The sequence below is a fragment of the Elephas maximus genome, chromosome 1 (genome assembly GCF_024166365.1).
Source record: "Elephas maximus indicus isolate mEleMax1 chromosome 1, mEleMax1 primary haplotype, whole genome shotgun sequence".
Lineage (NCBI taxonomy): Eukaryota > Metazoa > Chordata > Mammalia > Proboscidea > Elephantidae > Elephas > Elephas maximus.
This window is the reverse complement of record NC_064819.1, coordinates 81,130,958-81,146,330: the sequence shown is the minus strand read 5'-3', so window position 1 is coordinate 81,146,330 and position 15,373 is coordinate 81,130,958. Positions and strand designations below refer to the sequence as shown.

Below are 15,373 nucleotides of genomic sequence, written 5' to 3'. Positions count from 1 at the left end.
ACAGCTTCTCCAACCCTCCAAACAAAAGAATCAAAATCTTTCCCAAATGAAGATACAATCCTAGAATTATCAGAATTATCAGATACAGAATATAAAAAACTAATTTACAGAATGCTTCAAGACATCACAAATGAAATAAGGCAAACGGCAGAAAAAGCCAAGGAACACACTGATAAAACTGTTGAAGAACTCAAAAAGATTATTCAAGAACATAGTGGAAAAATTAATAAGTTGCAAGAATCCATAGAGAGACAGCATGTAGAAATCCAAAAGATTAACAATAAAATTACAGAATTAGACAACACAATAGGAAGTCAGAGGAGCAGACTCGAGCAATTAGAATGCAGACTGGGACATCTGGAGGACCAGGGAATCAACACCAACATAGCTGAAAAAAAATCAGATAAAAGAATTAAAAAAAAGGAAGAAACCCTAAGAATCATGTGGGACTCTATCAAGAAGGATAACCTGCGGGTGATTGGAGTCCCAGAACAGGGAGGGGGGACAGAAAACACAGAGAAAATAGTTGAAGAACTCCTGACACAAAACTTCCCTGACATCATGAAAGACGAAAGGATATCTATCCAAGATGCTCATCGAACCCCATTTAAGATTGATCCAAAAAGAAAAACTCCAAGACATATTATCATCAAACTCACCAAAACCAAAGATAAAGAGAAAATTTTAAAAGCAGCCAGGGAGAAAAGAAAGGTTTCCTTCAAGGGAGAATCAATAAGAATAAGTTCAGACTACTCAGCAGAAACCATGCAGGCAAGAAGGGAATGGGACGACATATACAGAACACTGAAGGAGAAAAAATGCCAGCCAAGGATCATATATCCAGCAAAACTCTCTCTGAAATATGAAGGTGAAATTCAGATATTTTCAGATAAGCACAAGTTTAGAGAATTTGCAAAAACCAAACCAAAGCTACAAGAAATACTAAAGGATATTGTTTGGTCAGAGAACCAATAATATCAGATATCAGCACAACACAAGATCACAAAACAGAACGTCCTGATATCAACTCAAATAGGGAAATCACAAAAACAAACAAATTAAGATTAATTAACAAAAAAAAATACACATAACAGGGAATCATGGAAGTCAATAGGTAAAAGATCACAATAATCAAAAAGAGGGACTAAATACAGGAGGCATTGAACTGCCATATGGAGAGTGATACAAGGCGATATAGAACAATACAAGTTAGGTTTTTACTTAGAAAAATAGGGGTAAATAATAAGGTAACCACAAAAAGGTATAACAACTCTATAACTCAAGATAAAAGCCAAGAAAAACGTAACGACTCAACTAACATAAAGTCAAACACTATGAAAATGAGGATCTCACAATTTTCTAAGAAAAACGCCTCAGCACAAAAAAGTATGTGGAAAAATGAAATTGTCAACAACACATAAAAAGGCATCAAAATGACAGCACTAAAAACTTATTTATCTATAATTACGCTGAATGTAAATGGACTAAACGCACCAATAAAGAGACAGAGAGTCACGGGCTGGATAAAGAAACACGATCCATCTATATGCTGCCTACAAGAGACACACCTTAGACTTAGAGACACAAACAAACTAAAACTCAAAGGATGGAAAAAAATATATCAAGCAAACAATAAGCAAAAAAGAAGAGGAGTAGCAATATTAATTTCTGACAAAATAGACTTTAGACTTAAATCCACCACAAAGGATAAAGAAGGACACTACATAATGATAAAAGGGACAATTGATCAGGAAGATATAACCATATTAAACATTTATGCACCCAATGACAGGGCTGCAAGATACATAAATCAAATTTTAACAGAATTGAAAAGTGAGATAGACACCTCCACAGTTATAGTAGGAGACTTCAACACACCACTTTCGGAGAAGGACAGGACATCTAGTAAGAAGCTCAATAGAGACACGGAAGACCTAATTACAACAATCAACCAACTGGACCTCATTGACTTATACAGAACTCTCCACCCAACTGCTGCAAAATATACTTTTTTTTCTAGCGCACATGGAACATTCTCTAGAATAGACCACATATTAGGTCATAAAACAAACCTTTGCAGAGTCCAAAACATCGAAATATTACAAAGCATCTTCTCAGACCACAAGGCAATAAAACTAGAGATCAATAACAGAAAAACTAGGGAAAAGAAATCAAATACTTGGAAAATGAACAATACCCCCTGAAAAAAGACTGGGTTATAGAAGACATCAAGGAGGGAATAAAGAAATTCTTAGAAAGCAACGAGAATGAAAACACTTCCTATCAAAACCTATGGGACACAGCAAAAGCAGTGCTCAGAGGCCAATTTATATCGATAAATGCACACATACAAAAAGAAGAAAGAGCCAAAATCAGAGAACTGTCCCTACAACTTGAACAAATAGAAAGTGAGCAACAAAAGAATCCATCAGGCACCAGAAGGAAACAAATAATAAAAATTAGAGCTGAACTAAATGAATTAGAGAACAGAAAAACAATCGAAAGAATTAACAAAGCCAAAAGCTGGTTCTTTGAAAAAATTAACAAAATTGATAAACCATTGGCTAGACTGACTAAAGAAATACAGGAAAGGAAACAAATAACCCGAATAAGAAACAAGAAGGACCACATCACAACAGAACCAAATGAAATTAAAAGAATCATTTCAGATTATTATGAAAAATTGTACTCTAACAAATTTGAAAACCTAGAAGAAATGGATGAATTCCTGGAAAAACACTACCTACCTAAACTAACACATTCAGAAGTAGAACAACTAAATAGACCCATAACAAAAAAAGAGATTGAAACGGTAATCAAAAAACTCCCAACAAAAAAAAGCCCTGGCCCTGATGGCTTTACTGCAGAGTTCTACCAAACTTTCAGAGAAGAGTTAACACCACTACTTCTGAAGGTATTCCAAAGCATAGAAAATGACGGAATACTACCCAACTCATTCTATGAAGCCACCATCTCCCTGATACCAAAACCAGGTAAAGACATTACAAAAAAAGAAAATTATAGACCTATATCCCTCATGAACATAGATGCAAAAATCCTCAACAAAATTCTAGCCAATAGAATCCAACAACACATCAAAAAAATAATTCACCCTGATCAAGTGGGATTTATACCAGGTATGCAAGCCTGGTTTAATATCAGAAAAACCATTAATGTAATCCATCACATAAATAAAACAAAAGATAAAAACCACATGATCTTATCAATTGATGCAGAAAAGGCATTTGACAAAGTCCAACACCCATTTATGATAAAAACTCTTACCAAAATAGGAATTGAAGGAAAATTCCTCAACATAATAAAGGGCATCTATGCAAAGCCAACAGCCAATATCACTCTAAATGGAGAGAACCTGAAAGCATTTCCCTTGAGAACGGGAACCAGACAAGGATGCCCTTTATCACCACTCTTATTCAACATCATGCTGGAAGTCCTAGCCAGGGCAATTAGGCTAGACAAAGAAATAAAAGGCATCCGGATTGGCAAGGAGGAAGTAAAGTTATCACTATTTGCAGATGACATGATTATGTACAGAGAAAACCCTAAGGAATCCTCCAGAAAACTACTGAAACTAATAGAAGAGTTTGGCAGAGTCTCAGGTTATAAAATAAACATACAAAAATCACTTGGATTCCTCTACATCAACAAAAAGAACATCGAAGAGGAAATCACCAAATCAATACCATTCACAGTAGCCCCCAAGAAGATAAGATACTTAGGAATAAATCTTACCAAGGATGTAAAAGACCTATACAAAGAAAACTACAAAGCTCTACTACAAGAAATTCAAAAGGACATACTTAAGTGGAAAAACATACCTTGCTCATGGATAGGAAGACTTAACATACTAAAAATCTCTATTCTACCAAAAGCCATCTATACATACAATGCACTTCCGATCCAAATTCCAATGTCATATTTTAAGAGGATAGAGAAACAAATCACCAATTTCATATGGAAGGGAAAGAAGCCCCGGATAAGCAAAGCACTACTGAAAAAGAAGAAGAAAGTGGGAGGCCTCACTCTACCTGATTTCAGAACCTATTATACAGCCACAGTAGTCAAAACAGCCTGGTACTGGTACAACAACAGGCACATAGACCAATGGAACAGAATTGAGAACCCAGACAGATCCACCCACGTATGAGCAGCTGATATTTGACAAAGGACCACTGTCAATTAATTGGGGAAAAGATAGCCTTTTTAACAAATGGTGCTGGCATAACTGGATATCCATTTGCAAAAAAATGAAACAGGACCCATACCTTACACCATGCACAAAAACTAACTCCAAGTGGATCAAAGACCTAAACATAAAGACTAAAACGATAAAGATCATGGAAGAAAAAATTGGGACAACCCTAGGAGCCCTAATACAAGGCATAAACAGAATACAAAACATTACCAACAATGACGAAGAGAAACCCGATAACTGGGAGCTCCTAAAAATCAAACACCTGTGCTCATCTAAAGACTTCACCAAAAGAGTAAAAAGACCACCTACAGACTGGGAAAGAATTTTCAGTTATGACATCTCCGACCAGCGCCTGATCTCTAAAATCTACATGATTCTGTCAAAACTCAACCACAAAAAGACAAACAACCCAATCAAAAATTGGGCAAAGGATATGAACACACATTTCACTAAAGAAGATATTCAGGCAGCCAACAGATACATGAGAAAATGCTCTCGATCATTAGCCATTAGAGAAATGCAAATTAAAACTACGATGAGATTCCATCTCACACCAGCAAGGCTGGCATTAATCCAAAAAACACAAAATAATAAATGTTGGAGAGGCTGCGGAGAGATTGGAACTCTCATACACTACTGGTGGGAATGTAAAATGGTACAACCACTTTGGAAATCTATTTGGTGATATCTTAAACAGTTAGAAATAGAACTATCATACAACCCAGAAATCCCACTCCTCGGAATAAATATACCCTAGAGATACAAGAGCCTTCACACAAACAGATATATGCACACCCATGTTTATTGCAGCTCTGTTTACAATAGCAAAAAGTTGGAAGCAACCAAGGTGTCCATCAACGGATGAATGGGTAAATAAATTGCGGTATATTCACACAATGGAATACTACGCATCGATAAAGAACAGTGACGAATCTGTGAAACATTTCATAACATGGAGGAACCTGGAAGGCATTATGCTGAGCGAAATTAGTCAGAGGCAAAAGGACAAATATTGTATAAGACCACTATTATAAGATCTTGAGTAATAGTAAACCTGAGAAGAACACATACTTTTGTGGTTACGAGGTGGGGAGGGAGGGAGGGTGGGAGAGGGTTTTTTATTGATTAATCAGTAGATAAGAACTGCTTTAGGTGAACGGAAAGACAACACTCAATACTTGGAAGGTCAGCTCAATTGGACTGGACCAAAAGCAAAGAAGTTTCCGGGATAAAATGAATGATTCAAAGGTCAGCGGAGCAAGGGCAGGGGTCTGGGGAACATGGTTTGCGGGGACTTCTAAGTCAATTGGCAAAATAATTCTATTATGAAATCATTCTGGATCCCACTTGGAATGTGGCGTCTGGGGTCTTAAGTGCTAACAAGCGGCCATCTAAGATGCATCAATTGGTCTCAACCCACCTGGAGCAAGGGAAAATGAAGAACACCAAGGCCACACGACAACTAAGAGCCCAAGAGACAGAAAGGGCCACATGAACCAGAGACCTACATCATCCTGAAACCAGAAGAACTAGTTGGTGCCCGGCCACAATAGATGACTGCCCTGACAGGGAGCACAGCAGAGGACCCCTGAGGGAGCAGGAGATCAGTGGGATGCAGACCCCAAATTCTCATAAAAAGAGCAAACTTAATGGTCTGACTGAGACTAGAGGAATCCCGGCGGCCATGGTCCCCAGACCTTCTGTTGGCACAGGACAGGAACCATCCCCGAAGAAACTCATCAGACATGAAATGGACTGGTCAGCGGGTGGGAGAGAGATGCTGATGAAGAGTGAGCTAATTATATCAGGTGGATACTTGAGATTGTGTTGGCAACTCTTGTCTGGAGGGGGGATGGGAGGATAGAGAGAGAGGGAAGCGGGCAAAATTGTCACGAAAGGAGAGACTGAAAGGGCTGACTCAAGAGGGGGAGAGCAAGTGGGAGTAGGGAGTGAGATGTATGTAAATTTATATGTGACAGACTGATTGGATTTGTAAACGTTCACTTGAAGCTTAATAAAAGTTAATTAAAAAAAAAAAGTACAGTATGATCTGTGGTATAAACTACAGAAAAAAAAAAAAAAAAGTATAGCCAGCTCTCTGGGAAGGAGAAATAATAAGAGTTGGGGTGGGAGTTCAAATATTAACTAAGGAGGCCGGGGGAGGTCTGGCTAAGAGGTATCTTTGAAGTAAAGAACTGAGGCAGGGATTTGGGGGAAGAGCCTTCCACTCAGAGAAAACAGCAATTGCAAAGCCTCTGAGGAAGACCCATGCCTAGTGTGGCTGGGCTGAGGGAGCATGGGGCTGAGGAAAAAAAAAAAAAAACTTATTCCACCAAAAACCTGCACACAAATGTTTATAGACACTTTCCTGATTAATTTGCAAAAATGGGAAACAATCAAGACATCCTTCAATTGGTGAGTAAACAAGCTGTGGCACATCCATACAATGGAGTATAATTTAGCAACAAAAAGAAGTGAGCTTTCAAGCTATGAAAAGCCATAAAACCAAACCAAACCAAACCTACTGCCGTCGAGTCGATTCCGACTCATAGTGACCCTATAGGACAGAGTAGAACTGCCCAATAGAGTTTCAAAGGAGCACCTTGGCGGATTTGAACTGCCACCCTCTTGGTTAGCAGCTGTAGCACTTAATCATTATGCCACCGGGGTTGCAACCTTAACTGCATATTGCTAAGCAAAAGACCCAGAAAAATAAGCTAGTCTGAAAAAGCTACATATTGTATGATTTCATATAAAGGACATTCTAGAAAAGGCAAAATTATAGACAGGAAAAAGATCAGTGGCTGCCAGCAATTCAGGGGAGGTTGGGAGGGATAAACAGGTGGAACACGGGGCATTTTTAGGACAGTGAAACTATTCTGAATGATTCTGCAATGGTGGACACTTGGCATTACATGTATTACTTTTACAACATCAAACAGCCAAGATACCACCCAGCATTTACACACATATACACATACACACAAACATATACACATCCCCATCAGTTTTGTGTGTGACACTAAACCTTAAGTGAAACCTACCACACGCTGTTTCTTGACCTTACTGTATAAATCCCATAAGCCAACTGAAACCAGTCTGACAGACAAATCGTGTTCTGCCAATTTCAAAGAAGACTCAATGTTATTTTTATGAGTAGTGGCAAAGTCTCATATATGTGCAAACCAGGATGACAAAAAGCTAACAGGCACTCGAACAATGGTACCAGTAAATGAATTTTCTCTTAACCTTCATATGCAGTTCAAAGAACTGAGTTTTAATCATGATAAATCTCAGAATTCTGGAAGAGTCTTGGAGAAAGCTGATTTGTTTTCCACAAATATCACAATAAATTTCTAATCCCCAAATCTCCAAGTACATTCTTCCACCCTCCACATGCCTATGCTTACTGATCATTCACAAATCCAAGGCTGGAGACCAGAGTACTACCCTGAGTTCACTGTGTAACAATCTCACAAGTGTGTTAAAATAGATCTTGAATTCCATATAAGTTTATCTTCTTCCTCTTCCAGGCTTTCTCCCATGCTCCCCTAACCCCAATTTTTCCTGCAGCTGCCTCTTGTTTGTCTGAACTCTGGTTCTTGGAACTTGAACTAGCAGTTTACCTGCCAGCCCCTGCAGCTACATGAATCAGGAGAAGCCTTGTGGTCTTGCCTGCTAATCTTGGAATTCATCCATCTTCACAGCCTGTGAGCAAGAGTCTTGTTCTTCAACCTGCTGATCTAGGGTTCACCAGCCCCTGTGGCTACATGAATCAGGAGAAGCCCTATCATCATCTATGGACTTGGGACCTTCCAGCCTCTACAATCACCTGAGCTGTTCCCTTGATATAAATCTCTTGTCTGTTGTTGTTGTCGTTGTTGTTAGGTGCCATCGAGTTTCTTCAGACTCACAGTTGCCCATTGCACAAGAGAAGTAAACACTGCCTGGTCCGGCACCATCCTCACAATCGTTGAGATGCTTGAGTCCATTGTTGCAGCCAGTGTTCCAATCTACCTCATTGAAAGTCTTCCTCTTTTTCAATGACCTTCTACTTTAACAAGCATGATGTCCTTCTCCAGGGGCTGATCATCCCTCCTGATACTATGTCCAAAATATGTGACATGTAGTCTCAACATCCTTGCTTCTAAGGAGTATTCTGGTTGTACTTTTCTCAAGACACATTTGTTCGTTCTTCTGGCAGTTCATGGTATATTCAATAATCTTCACCAAAACCACTATTCAAAGGCATTTTTTCTTCTTTGGCCTTCCTTATTCATTGTCCAGCTTTCTGCATGCATATGAGGTGATTGAAAACACCAAGGCATGGGTCAGGCACATTTTAGCCCTTAAGGTGACATCTTTGATTTTCAACACTTGAAAGAGGTCTTTAGAAGCAGATTTGCCCAATGCAGTTCATCTTTTGATTTCTTGACTGCTGCTTTCGTGCATGTTGATTGTGGATACCAGTAAAACGAAATCCTTGACAACCTCAATCTTTTCTGTTTATCACGATGTTGCTTATTGGACCAGTTGCGAGGATTTTGTTTCTTTATGTTGATGTGTAATTCCTACTAAAGGCTGTGGTCTTTGATCTTCATCAGTAAGTGCTTCAAGTCCTCTTCACTTTCAGCAAGGAAGCTTGTGTCATCTGTAGGTTGGTAATGAGTCTTCCTCCAATCCTGATGCCCCATTCTTCTTCATATAGTCCAGCTTCTCAGATTGTTTGCTCAGCATACAGATTGAAAAAGTATGGTGAAAGAAAACAACCTCCATGCACACCTTTCCTGACTTTAAATCATGCAGTATCCCCTTGTTCTCTTCGAATGACTACATCTTGATCCATGTACAGATTCCTCATAAGCACAGTTAACTGTTCTGGAATTCCCATTCTCTGCAATGTCATCCATAATTTGTTATGATCTGTACAGTCAAATCCCTTTGCATAGTCAATAAAACACAGGTAAACATCTTTCTGGTGTTCTCTGCTTTCAGCCAGAATCCATCTGACATCAGCAATGATATCCCTGGTTCCACATCCTCTTCTAAATCCGGCTTGAATTCTGGCAGTTCCCTGTCAATATACCACTGCAGCTGCTTTTGAATAGTATTCAGCAAAATTTTGCTAGCATGTGATAATAATGATACTGTTGGATACTTTATGAATTAGGTTAGATCAACTTTCTTGGGAATAGGCATAAATATGGATCTCTTCCAGTCAGTTGGCCAGGTAGCTGTCTTTCAAATTTCTTCTCATACACGAGTGAGCACTTCCAGTGTGTGCATTTTTTGAAACATCTCCATTGTATTCTGTCCATTCCTAGAGCCTTGTTTTTCACCAGTGCCTTCATTGCAGCTTGAACTTCTTCCTTCAGTACCATCAGTTCCTGATCATAGGGTACCTGCTGAAATCATTGAACATTGACCAATCCTTCTTGGTATAGTGACTGTGTATTCCTTCCATCTTCTTTTGATGTTTTCTGCATCATTTAATACTTTCCCTGTGGAATGCTTCAGCACTGCAACTTGAGGCTGGAATTTTTGCTTCAGTTCTTTCAGCTTGGGAAATGCTGAGCATGTTCTGCCCTTTTGGTTTTCTACTCCCAGGTCTTTGCACATGTCATCATAATATTTCACTTTGTCTTCTTGAGCCACTCTGTGAAATCTTTGGCTTTTTTACTTCATCATTTTTTGTTTTTGCTTTAGCTACTCAGTGTTTAAGGGCAAGTTTCAGAGTCTCTTCTGACATCCATTTAAGTCTTTTCTTTCTCTCTTCTATTTTTAGTGCCCTCTTTCTTTCTTCATGTATAATGTCCTTGATGTCATTGCACAACTCGTCTGGCCTTTGGCCATTAGTGTTCAATGTGTTTAATCTATTCTTGAGATGGTCTCTAAATTCAGGTGGGATATACTTAAGGTCTTGGTCTTGTTCTAATTTTCTCCAGTTTCAACTTGAACTTGCATATGAGTAATTGATGGTCTGATCCACAGTCGGCCCCTGGCCTTGTTCTGACTGATGATATTGAGCTTTTCCATCGTCTGTTTCCACAGATGTAGTCAATTTGATTCCTGTGTATTCCATCTGATGAGGTCCACATGTGTAGTTGCCATTTACATTATTGAAAAACAGGTATTTGCAGGGAAGAAGTCATTGGTCTTGCAAAATTCAATCATGCGATCTCTGGCATCCTTTCTCTTACCAAGGCCATATTTTCCAACCACCGATCCTTCTTCTTTGTTTCTAACTTTCCCTTTCCGGTCACCAGTAATTATCAGTGCATACTGATTGCATGTTTGATCAATTTCAGGGTGCAGAAGTTGGTAAAAATCTTCCGTTTCTTCATCTTTGGCCTTAGTTGTTGGTGTGTTTGTCCATAAATTTGAATAATAGTCGTATTAACTGGTCTTCCTTGTAGGCATATGGATATTATCCTATCATAGATACTGTTGTACTTCAGCATAGATCTTGAAATATTCTTTTTGACAATGAATGCAATGCCATTCCTCTTCAAGTTGTCATTCCTGGCATAGTAGAGCATGATTGTCCAATTCAAAATGACCAGTACCAGTCCATTTCAGCTCACTAATGCCTAGGTTATCAATCTTTATGTGTTCCATTTCATCTTTGATGATTTGCAATTTTCCTAGATAAACATTTTGTACACTCCACTTTCCGATTATTAATGGATGTTTGTAGCTGTTTCTTCCCATTTTGAGTAGTGCCACATCAGCAAATGAAGGTCCTGAAAGTTTGACTCCATCCACGTCATTAAGGTTGACTCTCTCTCTCTATATATATTTAGATGCTTCACTGGTTTTGCTTCTCTAGAGAACCCAGCGTAAGACATGTACCTCCTTCTGTTTGGAAATGATTTAATTTTTTTTTTTTTAATGAATAAATGGCTTCACTCACTTTTGTTTTTACCTTTTGAATCCTGTCTATTTTTCTTCTATCTTACTCTTATAATTCATCTTTCTCTAAATCCTGAAGCTACACTTTCATTCATGCCTTATGAATTCCTCTTCTGGACTGTTTGTAGGGCCCATGAGTTACCTGACATGTTGAGTCGAAAAGAAAAGGCCCTTATAATGAAATGCAGAATGCATCACTATCGGGTTTTCTTCTGTCATTGCTTTCCTCCATCAAATCTGGCACGTACATTCTGATTGAGCAAAAAGCAAACATAATGAAGACTTTTAGGCAGCCAAAAGATGAATTTCTTGAGCTTTGTGCCTCACATTAAGACAACTGTAGAGGAAATCAGAAGAGCTGGAAATGGGGACTTGATTCTTTGTCACCTGTAATAGAAGACAGAGACTTTTTTGGTCTTTTTATTTATTCTTTCTCTTTCTTTTTTTAAATTGTACTTTAGATGAAGATTCATAGAACAAAGTAGTTTCTCATTAAACAATTAGAACACATATTGTTTTATGACATTAGTTAACATCCCCACGACATGTTAACGCTCTCCCTTCTCAACCTTGGGCTCCCTATTACCAGCTTTCCTGTTCCCTCCTGCCTTCTAGTCCTTGCCCCAGAGCTGGTGTGCCCTTTTGTCTCCTCTTGTTTTACACGCCTGTCCAATCTTTGGCTGAACTTCAGGATTGACTTCATTACTGAGCTGAAATGGTGTCCGGGAGCCATACTCTCAGGGTTTTTCCAGTCTTGAAGTCAGAGACTTTTAACAACACAAGGTTGTGAAGAAGCCACCATGGAAACCTCTTGTGGATATTTCTCTGACACATGTTTCCAATCTTCTGCCTTCACTTTCAAGCCCTATAAAAATTAGCATCCTCCACTAGTTCCTGTGCGCCTCTTGCCTAAAGCAGCTGCTGATGCCTCTTAACACCAAGCAACACTACTGCAAAGCTCATGGAGTGTGAATCTCAGGAAATAACACTTAGGTCCAGAAAAAATTTAGCCAGCAGCACTTCAGGAGTGGGGCTTACACAGTTCAGTGGTAGAGAACATGCTTTGCATGCATGAGGCCCTGGCTTCAATTCTCCACACTTTTTCTCTGCTCCAACACTATTTAAACCCCATCTTGAAGGAACACAAATTCATTTCTAATATTTTGCATTCAATTCCTGCACACATCCACAGCAAAAACATAACCGAACGAACTTCTTTGAATGCTCTTCCATTTCTATGCTATGAGCTTCTATATCCCTTAAGGTGACTGCAACAGCAGAAGGAAGACAATAAAGAACCAGGTGCTAACAGAATCTCTTCAATCGCCTAAAACAAAAGCCTGCACCTTAAGCTCCCTTTTTGTACTATAATTAAAGACAGGCAAAGAAGGATGCGGGGGGGGGGGGGGGAGTTTGAAAGGGCCCAGCGGACAGTTTTTTGTTTTTGTTTTTGACCAACTAAACCACAATTCCTAGTGAGGCTCCCCGCTGGGCTACCTCGGGATGTGCTGATGTCTAAATTATTTCAGGGCAAAACTGAGTGCATAAGCTTTCCTTCTCTTTGATTCTCATTACCTTGACTCCTTACAGGTGCGCAGCGTCGCCCAAGCAGTGAAACACAGCTTTGGACAATCATCTTCCATTGGGCCAAGCACGGATTCTCCCTACAGACATCGTTTTCCTCTTGCTCTTCACAACTTCGCTGTATTTGGTATGAGCCCAGATATTGCCTCAAGGAAACTTACAGGCGGCAGGCAAAAACCATAAGAGATAAGAAGTCTCCATAAAGCAATGGGAATCCATATTTGGACATGCTTTCTCAGGGAAAACCAGTTATCCTCAAATCAGTTTTTTGGATGTAGATCACCAGGCGCCTCCGGGTGACTGGAACCTCCAATCTTTCAGTTAGCAGCAAGCAAGTGTTAACTATTTAAGTCTACCTAGTGTCTCCTTCCCAGGGAAAAACCAAAATCCAACTGTCCGGTAGGGTTTCTAGAGAGCGGCTGATGGATTCAAGCTGCAGAGGTTTTACTTATCTTTTAATCACCTCGCCACCGGGACTCCTTCCAGGGATAACCAAAACCAAAACAAAAGAAAACTAAACAAAACCCCAAGCCCACTGGCATGGAGTTGATTCCGTCTCATAGCGGCCCTAGAAGTGTTCCATAGAGTTTCCAAGGGGCACCGGGTGGATTTGAACTACCAGTCCTTTGGTTAGCAAGCGTAGCACTTGACCACCACACCACCAGGGTTTCCTTCAAGGAATAGGGAGCAGTTAAAACCTAGGACAGCCAGAGGCATGCATAAAAACCAAAAAACCCAGTGCCGTGGAGTCCATTCCAACTCACAGCGACCCCATAGGGTTTCCAAGGCTGTAAATCTACAGAAGCCGACTGCCACATCGTTCTGCACCAGAGTAATTGCTGGTTTCAAACCACCACCCTTTGCGTGAGCAATCGATCAGTTTAACCACTGTGCAATTAAAACAAAAACAAAACCCTTTGCTGTGGAGTTGATTCCGACTCACAGAGACCCTATAGGACAGAGTAGAACTGCCCCATAGTTTCCAAGGAGTGCCTGGTGGATTCGAACTGCTGACATTTTGGTTAGCAGCTGGAGCACTCAACCACTACTCACTAAAAATGTCAAAAACAAAAAGATGTCAAAGTCATGTTTATTTCAGTATAAAAGTTTTAAAACCATAAAAAATTGCCCCTTGGGCACAAATGGTGTTCTTAGATATAAAGAATAGACAAGAATGACAATAGTCTGACTTTCTTTATCACTCCATAAACACTACCTGGCTGCTGGTATTGCGGAACTGCTAAGCTCTCGGTTAATAGCCGACTGCTTTAACCACTGCGCCATCAGCGCTCTGACCTCTTAAGTAAGCAGCCCCGAAGCAGTTGTCCCAAGTCAAACTCGCGAAATCTTAGATTCAATTTGAAATAGAATTGGCAGCGCTGGGATTCGAAACCCACGTCCCCGCAGAGACTGGATCCTAAATCCAGCGCCTTAGACCGCTCGGCCACGCTACCAAGCATGTTGATAATCTTTGGAACTATTATTTGTAAAGAAACAAGAATGTTTTCCCACACTATTCCTAAAGCAGATCTCCATGCTAGTTGTCCAAGACACTGATAAATAACAACTAAAATTTATTAGGAATTTATTATGCGCCATGCACTTTCCTTACATTTACTGTCATTCAATCCTCCTAATTGCCTCAGGAGATAGGTACTTCTACTATGATCTCCATTTGCCTGATGGAGAATATGAGGCACAGCGGTAAGTAACTTGCTGGACGTCACTCAGCAGAAAGTGATGCTTAAAGCGGAGCGGAAAACTTCACTGTGTTGTATAATTTATTTATTCCGGGGTAAAGTCCTGAAATATCTTTGATCAAGGTTATTGTGACAAACTCAGAGCAACAGCAAACTTATATATGACATAGCATTAATTCTTTTGGGGGCATGGAGGTGTATAAGATGTAAAGACCTAATGCTTCAGAAATTTCGCTGAGAGCCTTCGAACCAAGAGCCTTGCTGAGGTTGTTCACCTAAGTTCCTTCGTGGTGATGTAGGCAAAGCGTCAGTCTCATAATCTGAAGGTCCTGATGTTCGAGCCTTAGGAAGAGCACCTGGGTTTTCCATCTCTTCTACTTCGTGGGATATGGTTATAAACGGACCTGGACAAACTGCAATTTTTTTCTTTTTTAACCCTCTGCCAAGGAGTCCTTCAAGAGCTTTACCTGTCTCCTTTGGTAACAAGACAGCTTTTCAGTAGGCTAACTATAGCACAACCTAATACCAAACTCTGGATTAGTTACCTATTACTACTGTACCAAATTACCACAGATTTAATGGCTTAAAACACACACACAAATTTATTATCTTACAGTTCTGGAGGTCAGAAGTGTGAAATGGGCTCTCTTCAGGTCGGATTAAGGCATGTGAGGTAATTAAACATTGATAATCCCTGGTGTCCCTTCCTTCTACTTACTCAGGCATTCCCACGGGGCATGTGAGTTATCTGTATACCTGTATACACGTGTGTGTGTGTCTTAGCTACCCATGTATTTTTAAATACGACTATAACATAAAGGAACACAAAAGTGGCCTATGCCGTTTTAGCAGAATGAGATGAACAGCATTATGAAAATTTTAGTGGATGTGGGGTAATAAAATTTTTACTATATAACTAATCTTCTACAAAAAGAATATACTCTGTATACTACAACAAAGA

At 39.6% G+C, this 15,373-nt stretch overlaps 1 non-coding gene across 1 annotated transcript; it reads right to left on the bottom strand.

The window, feature by feature from the left end:
* Window positions 1-14,083: 14,083 nt before the first annotated feature.
* Window positions 14,084-14,166, bottom strand: TRNAL-UAG (transfer RNA leucine (anticodon UAG)). Its single transcript has one exon. It is a non-coding gene; the product is annotated as a tRNA-Leu (tRNA).
* Between the last annotated feature and the right edge of the window lie 1,207 nt (window positions 14,167-15,373).